The sequence below is a fragment of the Pristiophorus japonicus genome, chromosome 7 (assembly GCF_044704955.1).
Source record: "Pristiophorus japonicus isolate sPriJap1 chromosome 7, sPriJap1.hap1, whole genome shotgun sequence".
Lineage (NCBI taxonomy): Eukaryota > Metazoa > Chordata > Chondrichthyes > Pristiophoridae > Pristiophorus > Pristiophorus japonicus.
Genome location: NC_091983.1, coordinates 182,240,088 through 182,254,400, shown reverse-complemented (window position 1 = coordinate 182,254,400; position 14,313 = coordinate 182,240,088).

Here is a 14,313-nt window from a genome sequence, read left to right as displayed (position 1 = left end):
GAAAAGTCCCCCGTTACAGCCCGCCAGATCAGGTCGTGGACCAGCCAGGATCCTTTACTGTCCTTGATAAAAAAAACTGTGTCCTCCATGGGAGCTAGTCCAGTGTCCCAGCGGACATGCAGGAGGCGATTAAGCCATTCCACGGGCGCAAAGACAAAATGTCCTTGCAGGCGGACTGTCTGTTGTGGGGCAATCGCGTGGTCTTGCCCAAGAAAGGCAGAGGTAGATAGAAACATAGAAACATAGAATATTGGTGCAGGAGTAGGCCATTCGGCCCTTCGAGCCTGCACCACCATTCAATAAGATCATGGCTGATCATTCCCTCAGTATCCCTTTCCTGCTTTCTCTCCATACCCTTTGATCCCTTTAGCCATAAGTGCCATATCTAACTCCCTCTTGAATATATCCAATGAACTGGCATCAACAACTCTCTGCGGCAGGGAATTCCACAGGATAACAACTCTCTGAATGAAGAAGTTTCTCCTCATCTCAGTCCTAAATGGCCTACCCCTTATCCTAAGACTAAGTCCCCTGGTTCTGGACTTCCCCAACATCGGGAACATTCATCCCACATCTAACCTGTCCAGACCCGTCAGAATCTTATCGGTTTCTATGAGATCGCCTCTCATCCTTCTAAACTCCAGTGAATAAAACCCAGTTGATCCAGTCTCTCCTCATATGACAGTCCAGCCATCTCTGGAATCAGTCTGATGAACCTTCGCTGCACTCCAGCAAGAACGCCCTTCCTCTGATTAGGAGACCAAAATTGAACACAATATTCCAGGTGAAGCCTCAGTCCAACTGCAGTAAGACCTCCCTGCTCCTATACTCAAATCCCCTAGATATGAAGGCCAACATACCATTTGCCTTCTTCACCGCCTGCTGTACCTGTATGCCAACTTTCAATGACGTTTATATGTGAACTGCACAGCACCCACCCAGGCATTGTAACGATGAAAGCCATAGCCAGATCCCATGTGTGGTGGCCTGGCATCGACTCAGATTTAGAGTCATGCATGCGCCAATGCAACACTTGCTCTCAGCTGAGCAGTGCACCCAGAGAGGCACCACTAATTTTGTGGTCGTGGCCCTCCAAACCGTGGTCGTGAATCTATGTGGACTATGCAGGCCCATTTCTAGGCAAAATGTTTTTGTTGTCGTGGACGCTAACTCAAAATGGATTGAATGTGCGATAATGTCGGTAAGCACGTCCACGGCCACTATTGAAAGCCTACGAGCCATGTTTGCCACGCACGGCTTGGCTTGCCTGATGTCCTAGTCAGCGACAATGGGCCGTGCTTCACCAGTGCTAATTCAAGGAATTCGTGACCCGCAATGGGATCAAGCACGTCACATCTGCCCTATTCAAGCCCGCATCCAATGGCCAGGCAGAACGGGCAGTTCAGACCATCAAGCAAAGCTTGAAACATGTGTCGGAAGGCTCCCTGCAGACTCGGCTGTCCCGCATGCTGCTCAGCTCGCACCAGATCCCACTCACTCATCGGGGTTCCCCCAGCTGAGCTGCTCATGAAAAGGGTGCTAAAAACAAGACTCTCTCTTATCCACCTTGATCTCCATGATCACGTGGAGGGCAAGCGGCATCAACAAAGTGTGTATCATGACCATGTAAAATTGTCACGCAATATTGAGATCAGTGATCCTGTGTTTGTGCTCAATTATGGTCATGGTACAAAATGGCTCGCTGGCACGGTCACAGCCAAAGAAGGGAATAGGGTATTTCAGGTTAAATTGGTCAATGGACAAACATACAGAAAACATTTAGACCAAATCAAATGGTGGTTCACCAACAGCTACGAACAACCTGAAGAAGACACCACCAACTTTGACCCTCCAACACACACACAAGTGGTAACTGACATCATGGTTGACCACAAAGCAGACCTCACCATCCCCAGCAGCCCAGTGAAGAACTAACCAACTCACCCACACCCGCATTTGTATCGAGACAATCAACAAGGAAGCAAAAAGCCCCAGATCATCTCACCTTATAAATAAGTGTACTGTTGACTTCACGTGGAAGTGTTGTTATGTATTTAACTCCTTGTAACCTGTATTTCACTACCACCAGAGGGCCAACCCTGTTGGAGTCCCAAGGGATCCCAGCATTCCTTGGGAGCACGGTATATAAGCAGGCCACCCACGAGGTACCTGCACACTGGAATCTTATTAAAGGAGCTAAGGTCACACTTGCTCATTACACACAGTACTCAGTTTCATCTTTTATTGTGAGTGTACCAAAACCTACTTTACTGCCTTACAATATCTAGCCATTTCTTAAAATAATAATGGTGCCATGTTGACGAGGACTCTGCTTAGCAACCTGTTCCTGCTGTTGCTCATCTCCTGTGAGAAGGAATACTTCCTGGATTCTGTCCTAAACTTGCTCTTCGTCACCTTGGATCTGTGGTCGCTAGCTCCTTGGCATCGTTGACAGTACGGCTCAGAATCATCTGGAGTTGCAACATGCCTCCCAGCCAGGCAATAGCTATTGCCGATACATTACAATCAGATTCTCCCGCTGATCCCAGTACACATTATTTTGTTTCTACAATATAGTGAGAGAGGAAGACATTTTTTTTTTAATTGCTGAAGTTCTTCGAGGATGTAACGAACAGGGTGGAAAAAGGGGAACCAGTGGATGTGGTGTATTTGGACTTCCAGAAGGCATTTGACAAGGTGCCACATAAAAGGTTACTGCACAAGATAAAAGTTCACCGGGTTGGGGGTAATATATTAGCATGGATAGAGGATTGGCTAACTAACAAAAAGCAGAGAGTCAGGATAAATAATTAATTCTCTGGTTCGCAACCAATAACGGGTGGGGTGCCGCAGGGATCAGTGCTGGGACCCCAACTATTTACAATCTATATAAACGACTTGGAAGAAGGGACTGAGTGTAACATAGCCAAGTTTGCTGACGATAAAAAGATGGGAGGAAAAGCAATGTGTGAGGAGGACACAAAAAATCTGCAAAAGGACATAAACAGGCTAAGTGAGTGGGCAAAAATTTGGCAGATGGAGCATAATGTTGGAAAGTGTGAGGTCATGCTCTTTGGCAGAAAAAAAATCAAAGAGCAAGTTATTATTTAAATGGAGAAATATTGCAAAGTGCCGCAGTACAGCGGGACCCGGGGGTACTTGTGCATGAAATACAAAAGGATAGTGTTATGTCTTTAGATGCTCTGATAAGACTCCACGAGGCAATGTGTTGTACTTGAACTGTAGTGACCTAAGTCCTTTATTGATAACTCCAGTGTGAGGATCACATCTTATGGCCTGCCTTTTATACTAGGCCAGGCACACCTTACAAGTAACTTGCAAATCTCCCATTACGGTGCCCTCTGGTGGCACACCTTGTAATAGTACAGGCAATAACCATGTAGGATACATGACTTCACTCTCCCCCAAGCCTTTAGTGCAAATCACCTCTGCATTGACTGTGCTCTGGGCTTAGCTCTGTCTGGTTGACTCTTGCCGGAACGTTTCTATCCTGGATGAGTGGGTGGTGTTTCATGCAGTAGAGTGCTGGTAATTTCTGTTTGTGTGTCTATGACCACTCCATTCTCTCTCCCCCACATATGGATTATGCCGGTGGCTCATTACATTCATGTACATTCAAGTCCAGAAAAAAAAAAATTGCATTTACATCATTACATCTGTGGTACAGTTGTAAGGCAAGTACATTCAACTGGTGAGATTCTTGATACGTACTTGGAATCGGTACAGATGTCAGCACCGGTGTGTGAGGACAAGCTAATTCCAGAACTGCTGGATGGTGGCCAGGTAGTCTGGTGGCGGCGCGGTGCCCAATGCTGGCAGTGGGAACCCGGTTGGCTCAAGTTGCCTGCTGTCGGGGTTTTTGCCGCTGCTCCTAGCGTCGGGCAGGTTCACAGATGCCTGAGACCTCACTGTCCTTTCCTTGTGCCCTGCGTCGCTGCTGCTATCTGAGGAGCAGTCATCTAGCAATGCACAGAGGACTGCTGACTCGCTTGTTATTTGGTTTGGGATCCTGGCTGGTCCCGGTCCCATTTGGGAGAACTGTTGCAGGTGACCCTTCATTCCCAGGTATGGCCTTGGTGGCGAAAGGGTCTGGGGGCTGCGCCTTAGCACAGTTTGCTCTTTCAGGCTCGTGACGGTTGGTGCCATCGGGTGCCTGAGGGGTGGAACCGATCAGGGGCAGGGTATCGATACCGGTGCCGATGCCCTCCTGAGATCACTTGCTATGCAGGTTATATGTATTGGCTGTTTGTGGCCACACTCCATGGTACATAACTCTGGTCTCAGGGACGCAGGATACTACATTGGGTTGCTCGCTGGACCTGTGTGCTCCCGATGGGTGTCTGCCCGCTGCATTGACTGAATGCAGTTGAAATCCTACATCGCACAATGTTTCATTCTTCATTGTAAATAATCTGTAGCTCTGATTGCGATCACGCATCTTTTCTTTGCTTATTGCATGTACACAACGCTGATCATCAATTGCACATTTTACATTTAACTCACAGTTGCTCTTACATTGATTGAGAGTGTGTAACTGTCCCTTTAAGTGCGGTGAGTTGCAGGCCTCCTTTAAGAGAACCTTGCTATCTTTACCCCAATCCTCTTCTCCGTTTGTTGCCACGTGTTGCTCCATCAGTTCTGCACCTCGTGGTCTGGCCGCCACCATCTTTTCTTTCAGCGCATCACCTCATTGTTTGGGCGCCATCTTTCCTCCATCGACGATGTCGGCTGCTGTGATCCTCTTCTCCCTGGGTTCTGGCACCGAAGCTGGGAAGTCGCTTTTGGATCGATTTTCTTCCTCTGGAGCCTTGCCTCTGGAGCCTGGAAGGTGCGTTCGGGTCATCTCAGCTGGATGATCTCCATGCAGTCGTGCTGAGCAGTCTGTGCCTCAGGTGCTGTGCTGGTCTGCTGTCTGGTGCCGGGTCCACCCTCAGGTGAGGGCTTGCTTTGCCTCTGAGCGCGGCGGACGTCGATCGCTGGAGGGGTGAAATCTTCCCAATTCCAATGGATCTTCCCTATCCACCTTCTTGCGAGCAGCATTGGTCCACCACTTGCAACAATCCACAGAAGTGACTTGTGCACTGCGCCTTCATGGAGTACCTTTACATCCGCACTACCAACGACTGGGATAAGTTCAATGTTGTAGGTGCGCAGCTTTGCTTGAACCGAGAACAGCTTGAGTCGCTCAGTTTGATTGTCCCATAGCCTCTCAAAGGCTTCTTTATTCATTACTGTCTGGCTCTCCCCCCTGTCCACTTCCATGAAGACCGGAACGCCATTTATCTCGACTTCCATCCTCAATGGGGAACACTCATTGGTGCAGGTAAACATGCCATATACCTCATTGTGGGGCTGAGCTGCCTCTCTGACTGTCGCTTCATAATCTGCGCTGGATTCATGACCATCTGCAGACTCTTCATCAACACTGTGAGTCATATTTCTTTTACACGTTCACTGGAGGTGGCCCTTTGTGCTGCAGCCTTTGCACTTATAGTCTTTAAAGTGGCACTGGTGAGCCCTGTGATTCCCTCTGCAATGCCAGCATGGAGCTACTCGGTTAGACCCCCCTCGGCGGACTGAGTTAAGGGACTCGGGGGCCTGTTCTCTCTTCCCTGAGAAGGTTCACATTCTACAGTCCAGCCTCGAAAAGGCACCACTCTGTGCCTTTTGTCGGATTTGAGTCCTGATGATGAGTCATCTGCCTAGAGCCGCAGGTCGAGGTCATGAATGCCTGGCTCACGGAGATGGCCTTCTGCAGTGTGACTGTGGTATCCACAAACAGTAGCTTATGAAGAAAGCCCTCATGGCCGATTCCAATGAAAAGGGTATCCCGCAGCGCTTCAGTGAGGTGGGCGCCAAAATCATATGGTGCCGCCAGCCTTCCGAGGTCAGCAGCATATTTCGCGATTTACATAAGAACATAAGAACATAAGAATTAGGAACAGGAGTAGGCCATCGAGCCCCTCGAGCCTGCTCCGCCATTCAACAAGATCATGGCTGATCTGGCCGTGGACTTAGCTCCACTTACCCGCCCGCTCCCCATAACCCTAATTCCCTTATTAGTTAAAAATCTATCTATCTGTGACTTGAATACATTCAATGAGCTAGCCTCAACTGCTTCCTTGGGCAGAGAATTCCACAGATTCACAACCCTCTGGGAGAAGAAATTCCTTCTCAACTCGGTTTTAAATTGACTCCCCCTTATTTTGAGGCTGTGCCCCCTAGTTCTAGTCTCCCCGACCAGTGGAAACAACCTCTCCACCTCCATTTTGTCTATCCCTTTCATTATTTTAAATGTTTCTATAAGATCACCCCTCATCCTTCTGAACTTCAACGAGTAAAGACCCAGTCTACTCAATCTATCATCATAAGGTAACCCCCTCATCTCCGGAATCAACCTAGTGAGTCGTCTCTGTACCCCCTCCAAAGCTAGTATATCCTTCTTTAAGTAAGGTGACCAAAACTGCACGCAGTACTCCAGGTGTGGCCTTACCAATACCCTATACAGTTGCAGAAGGACCTCCCTGCTTTTGTACTCCATCCCTCTCGCAATGAAGGCCAACATTCCATTCGCCTTCCTGATTACCTGCTGCACCTGCAAAATAACTTTTTGGGATTCATGCACAAGGACCCCCAGGTCCCTCTGCACCGCAGCATGTTGTAATTTCTCCCCATTCAAATAGTATTCCCTTTTACTGTTTTTTTCCCCAAGGTGGATGACCTCACACTTTCCGACATTGTATTCCATCTGCCAAACCTTAGCCCATTCGCTTAACCTATCTAAATCTCTTTGCAGCCTCTCTGTGTCCTCGACACAACCCGCTTTCCCATTAATCTTTGTGTCATCTGCAAATTTTGTTACACTACACTCTGTCCCCTCTTCCAGGTCATCTATGTATATTGTAAACAGTCGTGGTCCCAGCACCGATCCTTGTGGCACACCACTAACCACTGATTTCCAACCCGAAAAGGACCCATTTATCCCTATTCTCTGCTTTCTGTTAGCCAGCCAATTCTCTATCCATGCGAATACATTTCCACTGACCCCGCGTACCTTTATCTTCTGCAGTAACCTTTTGTGTGGCACCTTATCGAATGTCTTTTGAAAATCTAAATACACCACATTCATTGGTACACCTCTATCCACCATGCTCGTTATATCCTCAAAGAATTCCAGAAAATTAGTTAAACATGATTTCCCCTTCATGAATCCATGCTGCGTCTGCTTGATTGCACTATTCCTATCTAGATGTCCCGCTATTTCTTCCTTAATGATAGTTTCAAGTATTTTCGCCAATACAGATGTTAAACTAACTGGCCTATAGTTACCTGCCTTTTGTCTGCCCCCTTTTTTAAACAGAGGTGTTACATTAGCTGCTTTCCAATCCGCTGGTACCTCCCCAGAGTCCAGAGAATTTTGGTAGATTATAACGAATGCATCTGCTATAACTTCCGCCATCTCTTTTAATACCCTGGGATGCATTTCATCAGGACCAGGGGTCTTGTCTACCTTGAGTCCCATTAGCCTGTCCAGCACTACCCCCCTAGTGATAGTGATTGTCTCCAGGTCCTCCTTTCCCACAATCCTGTGACCAGCAATTTTTGGCATGGTTTCTGTGTCTTCTACTGTGAAGACCGAAGCAAAATAATTGTTTAAGGTCTCAGCCATTTCCCCATTTCCCATTATTAAATCCCCCTTCTCATCTTCTAAGGGACCAACATTTACTTTTGTCACTCTTTTCTGTTTTATATATCTGTAAAAGCTTTTACTATCCGTTTTTATGTTTTGCGCAAGTTTACCTTCGTAATCCATCTTTCCTTTCTTTATTGCTTTCTTCGTCATTCTTTGCTGTCTTTTAAAATTTTCCCAATCTTCTATTTTCCCACTAACCTTGGCCACCTTATACGCATTGGTTTTTAATTTGATACTCTCCTTAATTTCCCTGGTTATCCACGGCTGGTTATCCCTTCTCTTACTGCCCTTCTTTTTCATTGGAATATATTTTTGTTGAGCACTATGAAAGAGCTCCTTAAAAGTCCTCCACTGTTCCTCAATTGTGCCACCGTTTAGTCTGTGTTTCCAGTCTACTTTAGCCAACTCTGCCCTCATCCCACTGTAGTCCCCTTTGTTTAAGCATAGTATGCTCGTTTGAGACACTACTTCCTCACTCTCAATCTGTATTACAAATTCAACCATACTTTGATCACTCATTCCGAGAGGATCTTTTACTAGGAGATCGTTTATTATTCCTGTCTCATTACACAGGACCAGATCTAAGATAGATTGCTGCCTTGTAGGTTCTGTAACATACTGTTCTAAGAAACAGTCCCGCATGCATTCTATGAATTCCTCCTCCAGGCTACCCCGTGTGATTTGACCAATCGATATGTAGGTTAAAATCCCCCATGATTACTGCCGTTCCTTTTTCACATGCCTCCATTATTTCCTTGATTATTGCCCGCCCCACCGTGAAGTTATTATTTGGGGGCCTATAAACTACGCCCACCAGTGACTTTTTCCCCTTACTATCTCTAATCTCCACCCACAATGATTCAACATTTTGTTCATCAGAGCCAATATCGTCTCTCACAACTGCCCTGATATCATCCTTTATTAACAGAGCTACCCCACCACCTTTCCCTTCTTGTCTATCTTTCCGAATCGTCAGATACCCCTGTATGTTTAATTCCCAGTCTTGGCCACCCTGCAACCATGTTTCTGTAATGGCCACCAAATCATACACATTTGTAATGATTTGTGCCGTCAACTCATTTACTTTATTTCGAATGCTGCGTGCGTTTAGGTGGAGTGTTTTAATACTAGTTTTTAATCCATGATTTTTAGTTTTGACCCCTCCTGCAGCCCCTTTACATTCAGTGGCCATTTTTGTTTTTTGCCTTGGGTTTCTCTGCCCTCCACTTTTACTCATCTCCTTTCTGTCTTTTGCTTTTGTCTCCTTTTTGTTTCCCTCTGTCTCCCTGCATTGGTTCCCATCCCCCTGCCACATTAGTTTAACTCCTCCCCAACAGCACTAGCAAACACTCCCCCTAGGACATTAGTTCCGGTCCTGCCTAGGTGCAGACTGTCCGGTTTGTACTGGTCCCACCTCCCCCAGAACCGGTTCCAATGCCCCAGGAATTTGAATCCCTCCATGCTGCACCACTGCTCAAGCCAGCTATTCATCTGAGCTATCCTGTGATTCCTACTCTGACTAGCACGTGGCACTGGTAGCAATCCTGAGATTACTACTTTTGAGGTCCTACGTTTTAATTTAGCTCCTTGCTCCTTAAATTCATCTTGTAGGACCTCATCCCTTTTTTTACCTCTATCGTTGGTACCAATGTGCACCACGACAACTGGCTGTTCACCCTCCATTTTCAGAATGTCCTGCACCCGCTCCGAGACATCCTTGACCCTTGCACCAGGGAGGCAACATGCCATCCTGGAGTCTCGGTTGTGGTCGCAGAAACGTCTATCTCGTCCCCTTACAATTGAATCCCCTATCACTATCGCTCTCCCATTCTTTTTCCTGCCCTCCTGTGCAGCAGAGCCAGCCATGGTGCCATGAACTTGGCTGCTGCTGCCCTCCCCTGATGAGTCATCCCCCTCAACAGTACTCAAAACGATGCATCTATTTTGCAGGGGGATAACCGCAGGGGACCCCTGCACTACCTTCCTTGCATTGCTCTTCCTGCTGGCCTTCCATTCCCTAGCTGGCTGTGGACCCTTCACCTGCGGTATGACCAACTCACTAAACGTGCTATTCACATCATTCTCAGCATCGTGGATGCTCCAGAGTGAATCCACCTTCAGCTCCAACTCCGCAACGCGGTCTGTCAGGAGCTGGAGGCAGATACACTTCCCGCACACGTAGTCATCAGGGACACTGGAGGCGTCACTGAGTTCCCACATGGTACAGGAGGAGCATAACACGTGACCGAGCTCTCCTGCCTTGACTTAACCCTTAGATAGGCAACAACAATGCTAAAGTTTACTCACTGTTATAGAAGAGAAAAAAGAAAAACTACTCACCAATCACCAGCCAATCACTTACCCCCTTGGCTGTGATGTCACCTTTCTGTTTCTTTCTACTTCTTTTTTGCCTTCTCCCTGTAGCTGCACCAGCTGGGCCTCTCCACGCACCTCCTCAATGCTGCTCCCGACTCAGCGACGCACCTCCACACGCTGCTCCCGACTGCCGCCGCGTTGGGCCTTTTTGATTTCTTGGCCTTCAGGCCGTCGGTGGGTGTAAAACCGATGTCTGGCTGTGAGGATGCTCTCTTTGAGCTTGAGTTGCTCTTGGAACAGCGTTTCAAGCTCCTCATACGTCTTGGTCGTTGTCTTCGCTGGTGCCAGCAAATCCATGACGAGGCCATAGACAGTGTGTCCACAACTGGTTAGCAGGATAGATCTGCGCTTATCAGCCAGTGTGGCCAGATTGTCGCCTGCCAGATCGTTTGCTGTGAAGAAATGGTTGAGCCTCTCCACAAAGGCGTCCCAATCATCACCATCGGTGAACTGCTGCAACGTACCAAGGGTAGCCATTTTCACGCGAAGGTCCATAATCTCGTCGCCAATTGTTAATTCTTTAGATGCTCTCATAATGACACCATAAGGTGTTGTACTTGAACTGTAGTGACCTTAGTTCTTTATTGATAACTCCAGAGTGAGGATCACACTTGGTGGCCTGCCTTTTATACTAGGCCAGGCACACCTGTACAGGTTCCCACTGTGGTGCCCTCTGGTGGCACACCTTGTAATATTACATGTCGGATACATAGCAGATAGTATGCAGGTACACCAAGTGATCAGGAAGGCCAATGGTATCTTGGCCTTTATTGCAAAGGAGATGGAGTATAAAAGCAGGGAAGTCTTGCTATAGCTATATAAGGTATTGGTGAGGCCACACCTGGAATACTGCGTGCAATTTTGGTTTCCATATTTACGAAAGGATTTACATGCTTTGGAGGCAGTTCAGAGAAGGTTCACGAGGTTGATTCTGGGGATGAGGGGATTGACTTATGAGGAAAGGTGAAGTAGATTGGGCCTCGAGGGGCCATATGACCTACTCCTGTTCCTATTTCTTATGTTCTTATGTTCTTATGTTCTTATGTTCTTATTAAGGGGTTTAGCAGCTTTGAAAGTGGATAAATCTCCAGGCCAGAATGAAATGTAACCCAGGCTATTAACAGAAGCAAAAGAGGAAATAGCAGAGGCTCTGACCATCATTTTCCAATCCTCTCTGGCTACAGGTGCAGTGCCAGAGGACAGGAGGACTGATAATAGAAACATAGAAACATAGAAAATAGGTGCAGGAGTAGGCCATTCAGCCCTTCTAGCCTGCACCGCCATTCAATGAGTTCATGGCTAAACATGTAACTTCAGTACCCCCTTCCTGCTTTCTCGCCATACCCCTTGATCCCCCTAGTAGTAAGGACTTCATCTAACTCCCTTTTGAATATATTTAGTGAATTGGCCTCAACTACTTTCTGTGGTAGAGAATTCCACAGGTTCACCACTTTCTGGGTGAAGAAGTTTCTCCTCATCTCGGTCCTAAATGGCTTACCCCTTATCCTTTGACTGTGACCCCTGGTTCTGGACTTCCCCAACATTGGGAACATTCTTCCTGCATCTAACCTGTCTAAACCCGTCAGAATTTTAAACGTTTCTATGAGGTCCCCTCTCATTCTTCTGAACTCCAGTGAATACAAGCCCAGTTGATCCACTCTTTCTTGATAGGTCAGTCCCACCGTCCCGGGAATCAGTCTGATGAATCTTCGCTGCACTCCCTCAATAGCAAGAATGTCCTTCCTCAAGTTAGGAGACCAAAACTGTACACAATACTCCAGGTGTGGCCTCACCAAGGCCCTGTACAACTGTAGCAACACCTCCCTGCCCCTGTACTCAAATCCCCTCGCTATGAAGGCCAACATGCCATTTGCTTTCTTAACCGCCTGCTGTACCTGCATGCCAACCTTCAATGACTGATGTACCATGACACCTAGGTCTCGTTGCACCTCCCCTTTTCCTAATCTGTCACTATTCAGATAAAAGTCTGTCTCTCTGTTTTTACCACCAAAGTGGATAACCTCACATTTATCCACATTGTACTTCATCTGCCATGCATTTGCCCACTCACCTAACCTATCCAAGTCACTCTGCAGCCTCATAGCATCCTCCTCGCAGTTCACACTGCCACCCAACTTAGTGTCATCCGCAAATTTGGAGATACTACATTTAATCCCCTCGTCTAAATCATTAATGTACAATGTAAACAGCTGGGGCCCCAGCACAGAACCTTGCGGTACCCCACTAGTCACTGCCTGCCATTCTGAAAAGTACCTATTTACTCCTACTCTTTGCCTCCTGTCTGCCAACCAGTTCTCAATCCACGTCAGCACACTACTCCCAATCCCATGAGCTTTAACTTTGCACATTAATCTCTTGCGTGGGACCTTGTCGAAAGCCTTCTGAAAGTCCAAATACACCATATCAACTGGTTCTCCCTTGTCCACTTTACTGGAAACATCCTCAAAAAATTCCAGAAGATTTGTCAAGCATGATTTCCCTTTCACAAATCCATGCTGACTTGGACCTATCATGTCACCTTTTTCCAAATGCGCTGCTATGACATCCTTAATAATTGATTCCATCATTTTACCCACTACTGAGGTCAGGCTGACCGGTCTATAATTCCTTGTTTTCTCTCTCCCTCCTTTTTTAAAAAGTGGGGTTACATTGGCTACCCTCCACTCCATAGGAACTGATCCAGAGTCAATGGAATGTTGGAAAATGACTGCCAATGCATCCGCTATTTCCAAGGCCACCTCCTTAAATGCTCTGGGATGCAGTCCATCAGGCCCTGGGGTTTTATCGGCCTTCAATCCCATCAATTTCCCCAACACAATTTCCCGACTAATAAAGATTTCCCTCAGTTCCTCCTCCTTACTAAACCCTCTGACCCCTTTTATATCCGGAAGGTTGTTTGTGTCCTCCTTAGTGAATGTTGTTCTTTTGTTTAAAAAGGGAGAAAGGTATAGACGGAGTAATTACAGGCCAGTCAGCCTAACTTTGGTGATGGGAAAATTATTGGAAATAATCCTGAGGGACAGGATAAATCTTTATTTGGAAAGAAATGGATTAATCAAGGACAGTCAGCATGGATTTGTGAAGGGAAGGTCGTGTCTGATGAACTTGATTTAATTTTTCAAGGAGGCAACCAGGATGATCAATGAGGGCAGTGGGTATGATGCAGTGTATATGGATTTTAGGAAAGCTTTTGATAAGGTCTCACATGGCAGACTGGTCATGAAAGTAAAAGCCCATGGGATCCAGGGCAATGTGGCAAGTTGGATCCAAAATTGGTTTGGAGGCAGAATTCAAAGTGTAATGGTTGATGGGTGTTTTTGTGACTGGAAGGCTATATCCAGTCGGGTTCCGCAGGGCTCAGTGCTGGGTCCCTTGATTTTTGTGCTATATCAATGACTTGGATTTAAATGTTGTGGGTATGATTAAGAAGTTTGCAGATGACACTAAAATAGGCTGTGTGGTTGATAATGAAGAAGAAAGCTGCGGATTACAGGAACATATCAATGCACTGGTCAGTTGGGCAGAACAGTGGCAGATGGAATTCAATCCGGATAAGTGTGAGGTAATGCAGTTGTGGAGGGAATACACATTAAATGGTATGACACAGAAAAGTGAAGTGGAACAAAGGGACCTTGGAGTGCAGGTCCACAGATCCCTAAAGGTAGTAGGCCAGGTTGATGAGGTGGTTAAGAAGGCATATGGAATACTTGCCTTTATAAGTCGTGGCATGGAATACAAGAGCAAGGGGGTTATGCTTGGACTGTATAAAACACTGGTTAGGCTGCAGCTGGAGTACTGTGTGCAGTTCTGGTCACCATATTACAGGAAAGATGTGATTGCACTGGAAAGGGTGCAAAAGAGATTTACATGAATATTGCCTGGACTGGAGAATTTTGGCTCTGAGGAAAGATTGCAGATGCTGGGTCTGTTTTCTTTGGAACAGAGGAGGCTAAGGGGAGACTTGATTGAGGTGTATAAAATTATGAGGGGCCTGGGTCGAGTGGATAGAAAGAACCTGTTTCCCTTGGCAGAGGGATCAACAACCAGGGGGCATATATTTAAAGTAATTAGGTGGAGGTTTAGAGAAGGTATGAGGGGAGGTTTCTTCACCCAGAGGGTGGTGGGGGTCTGGAACTCACTGATTAAAAGGGTGGTAGAGGCAGAAACCCACTAGCTACTTGGATGTGCACTTAAAGTGCCAT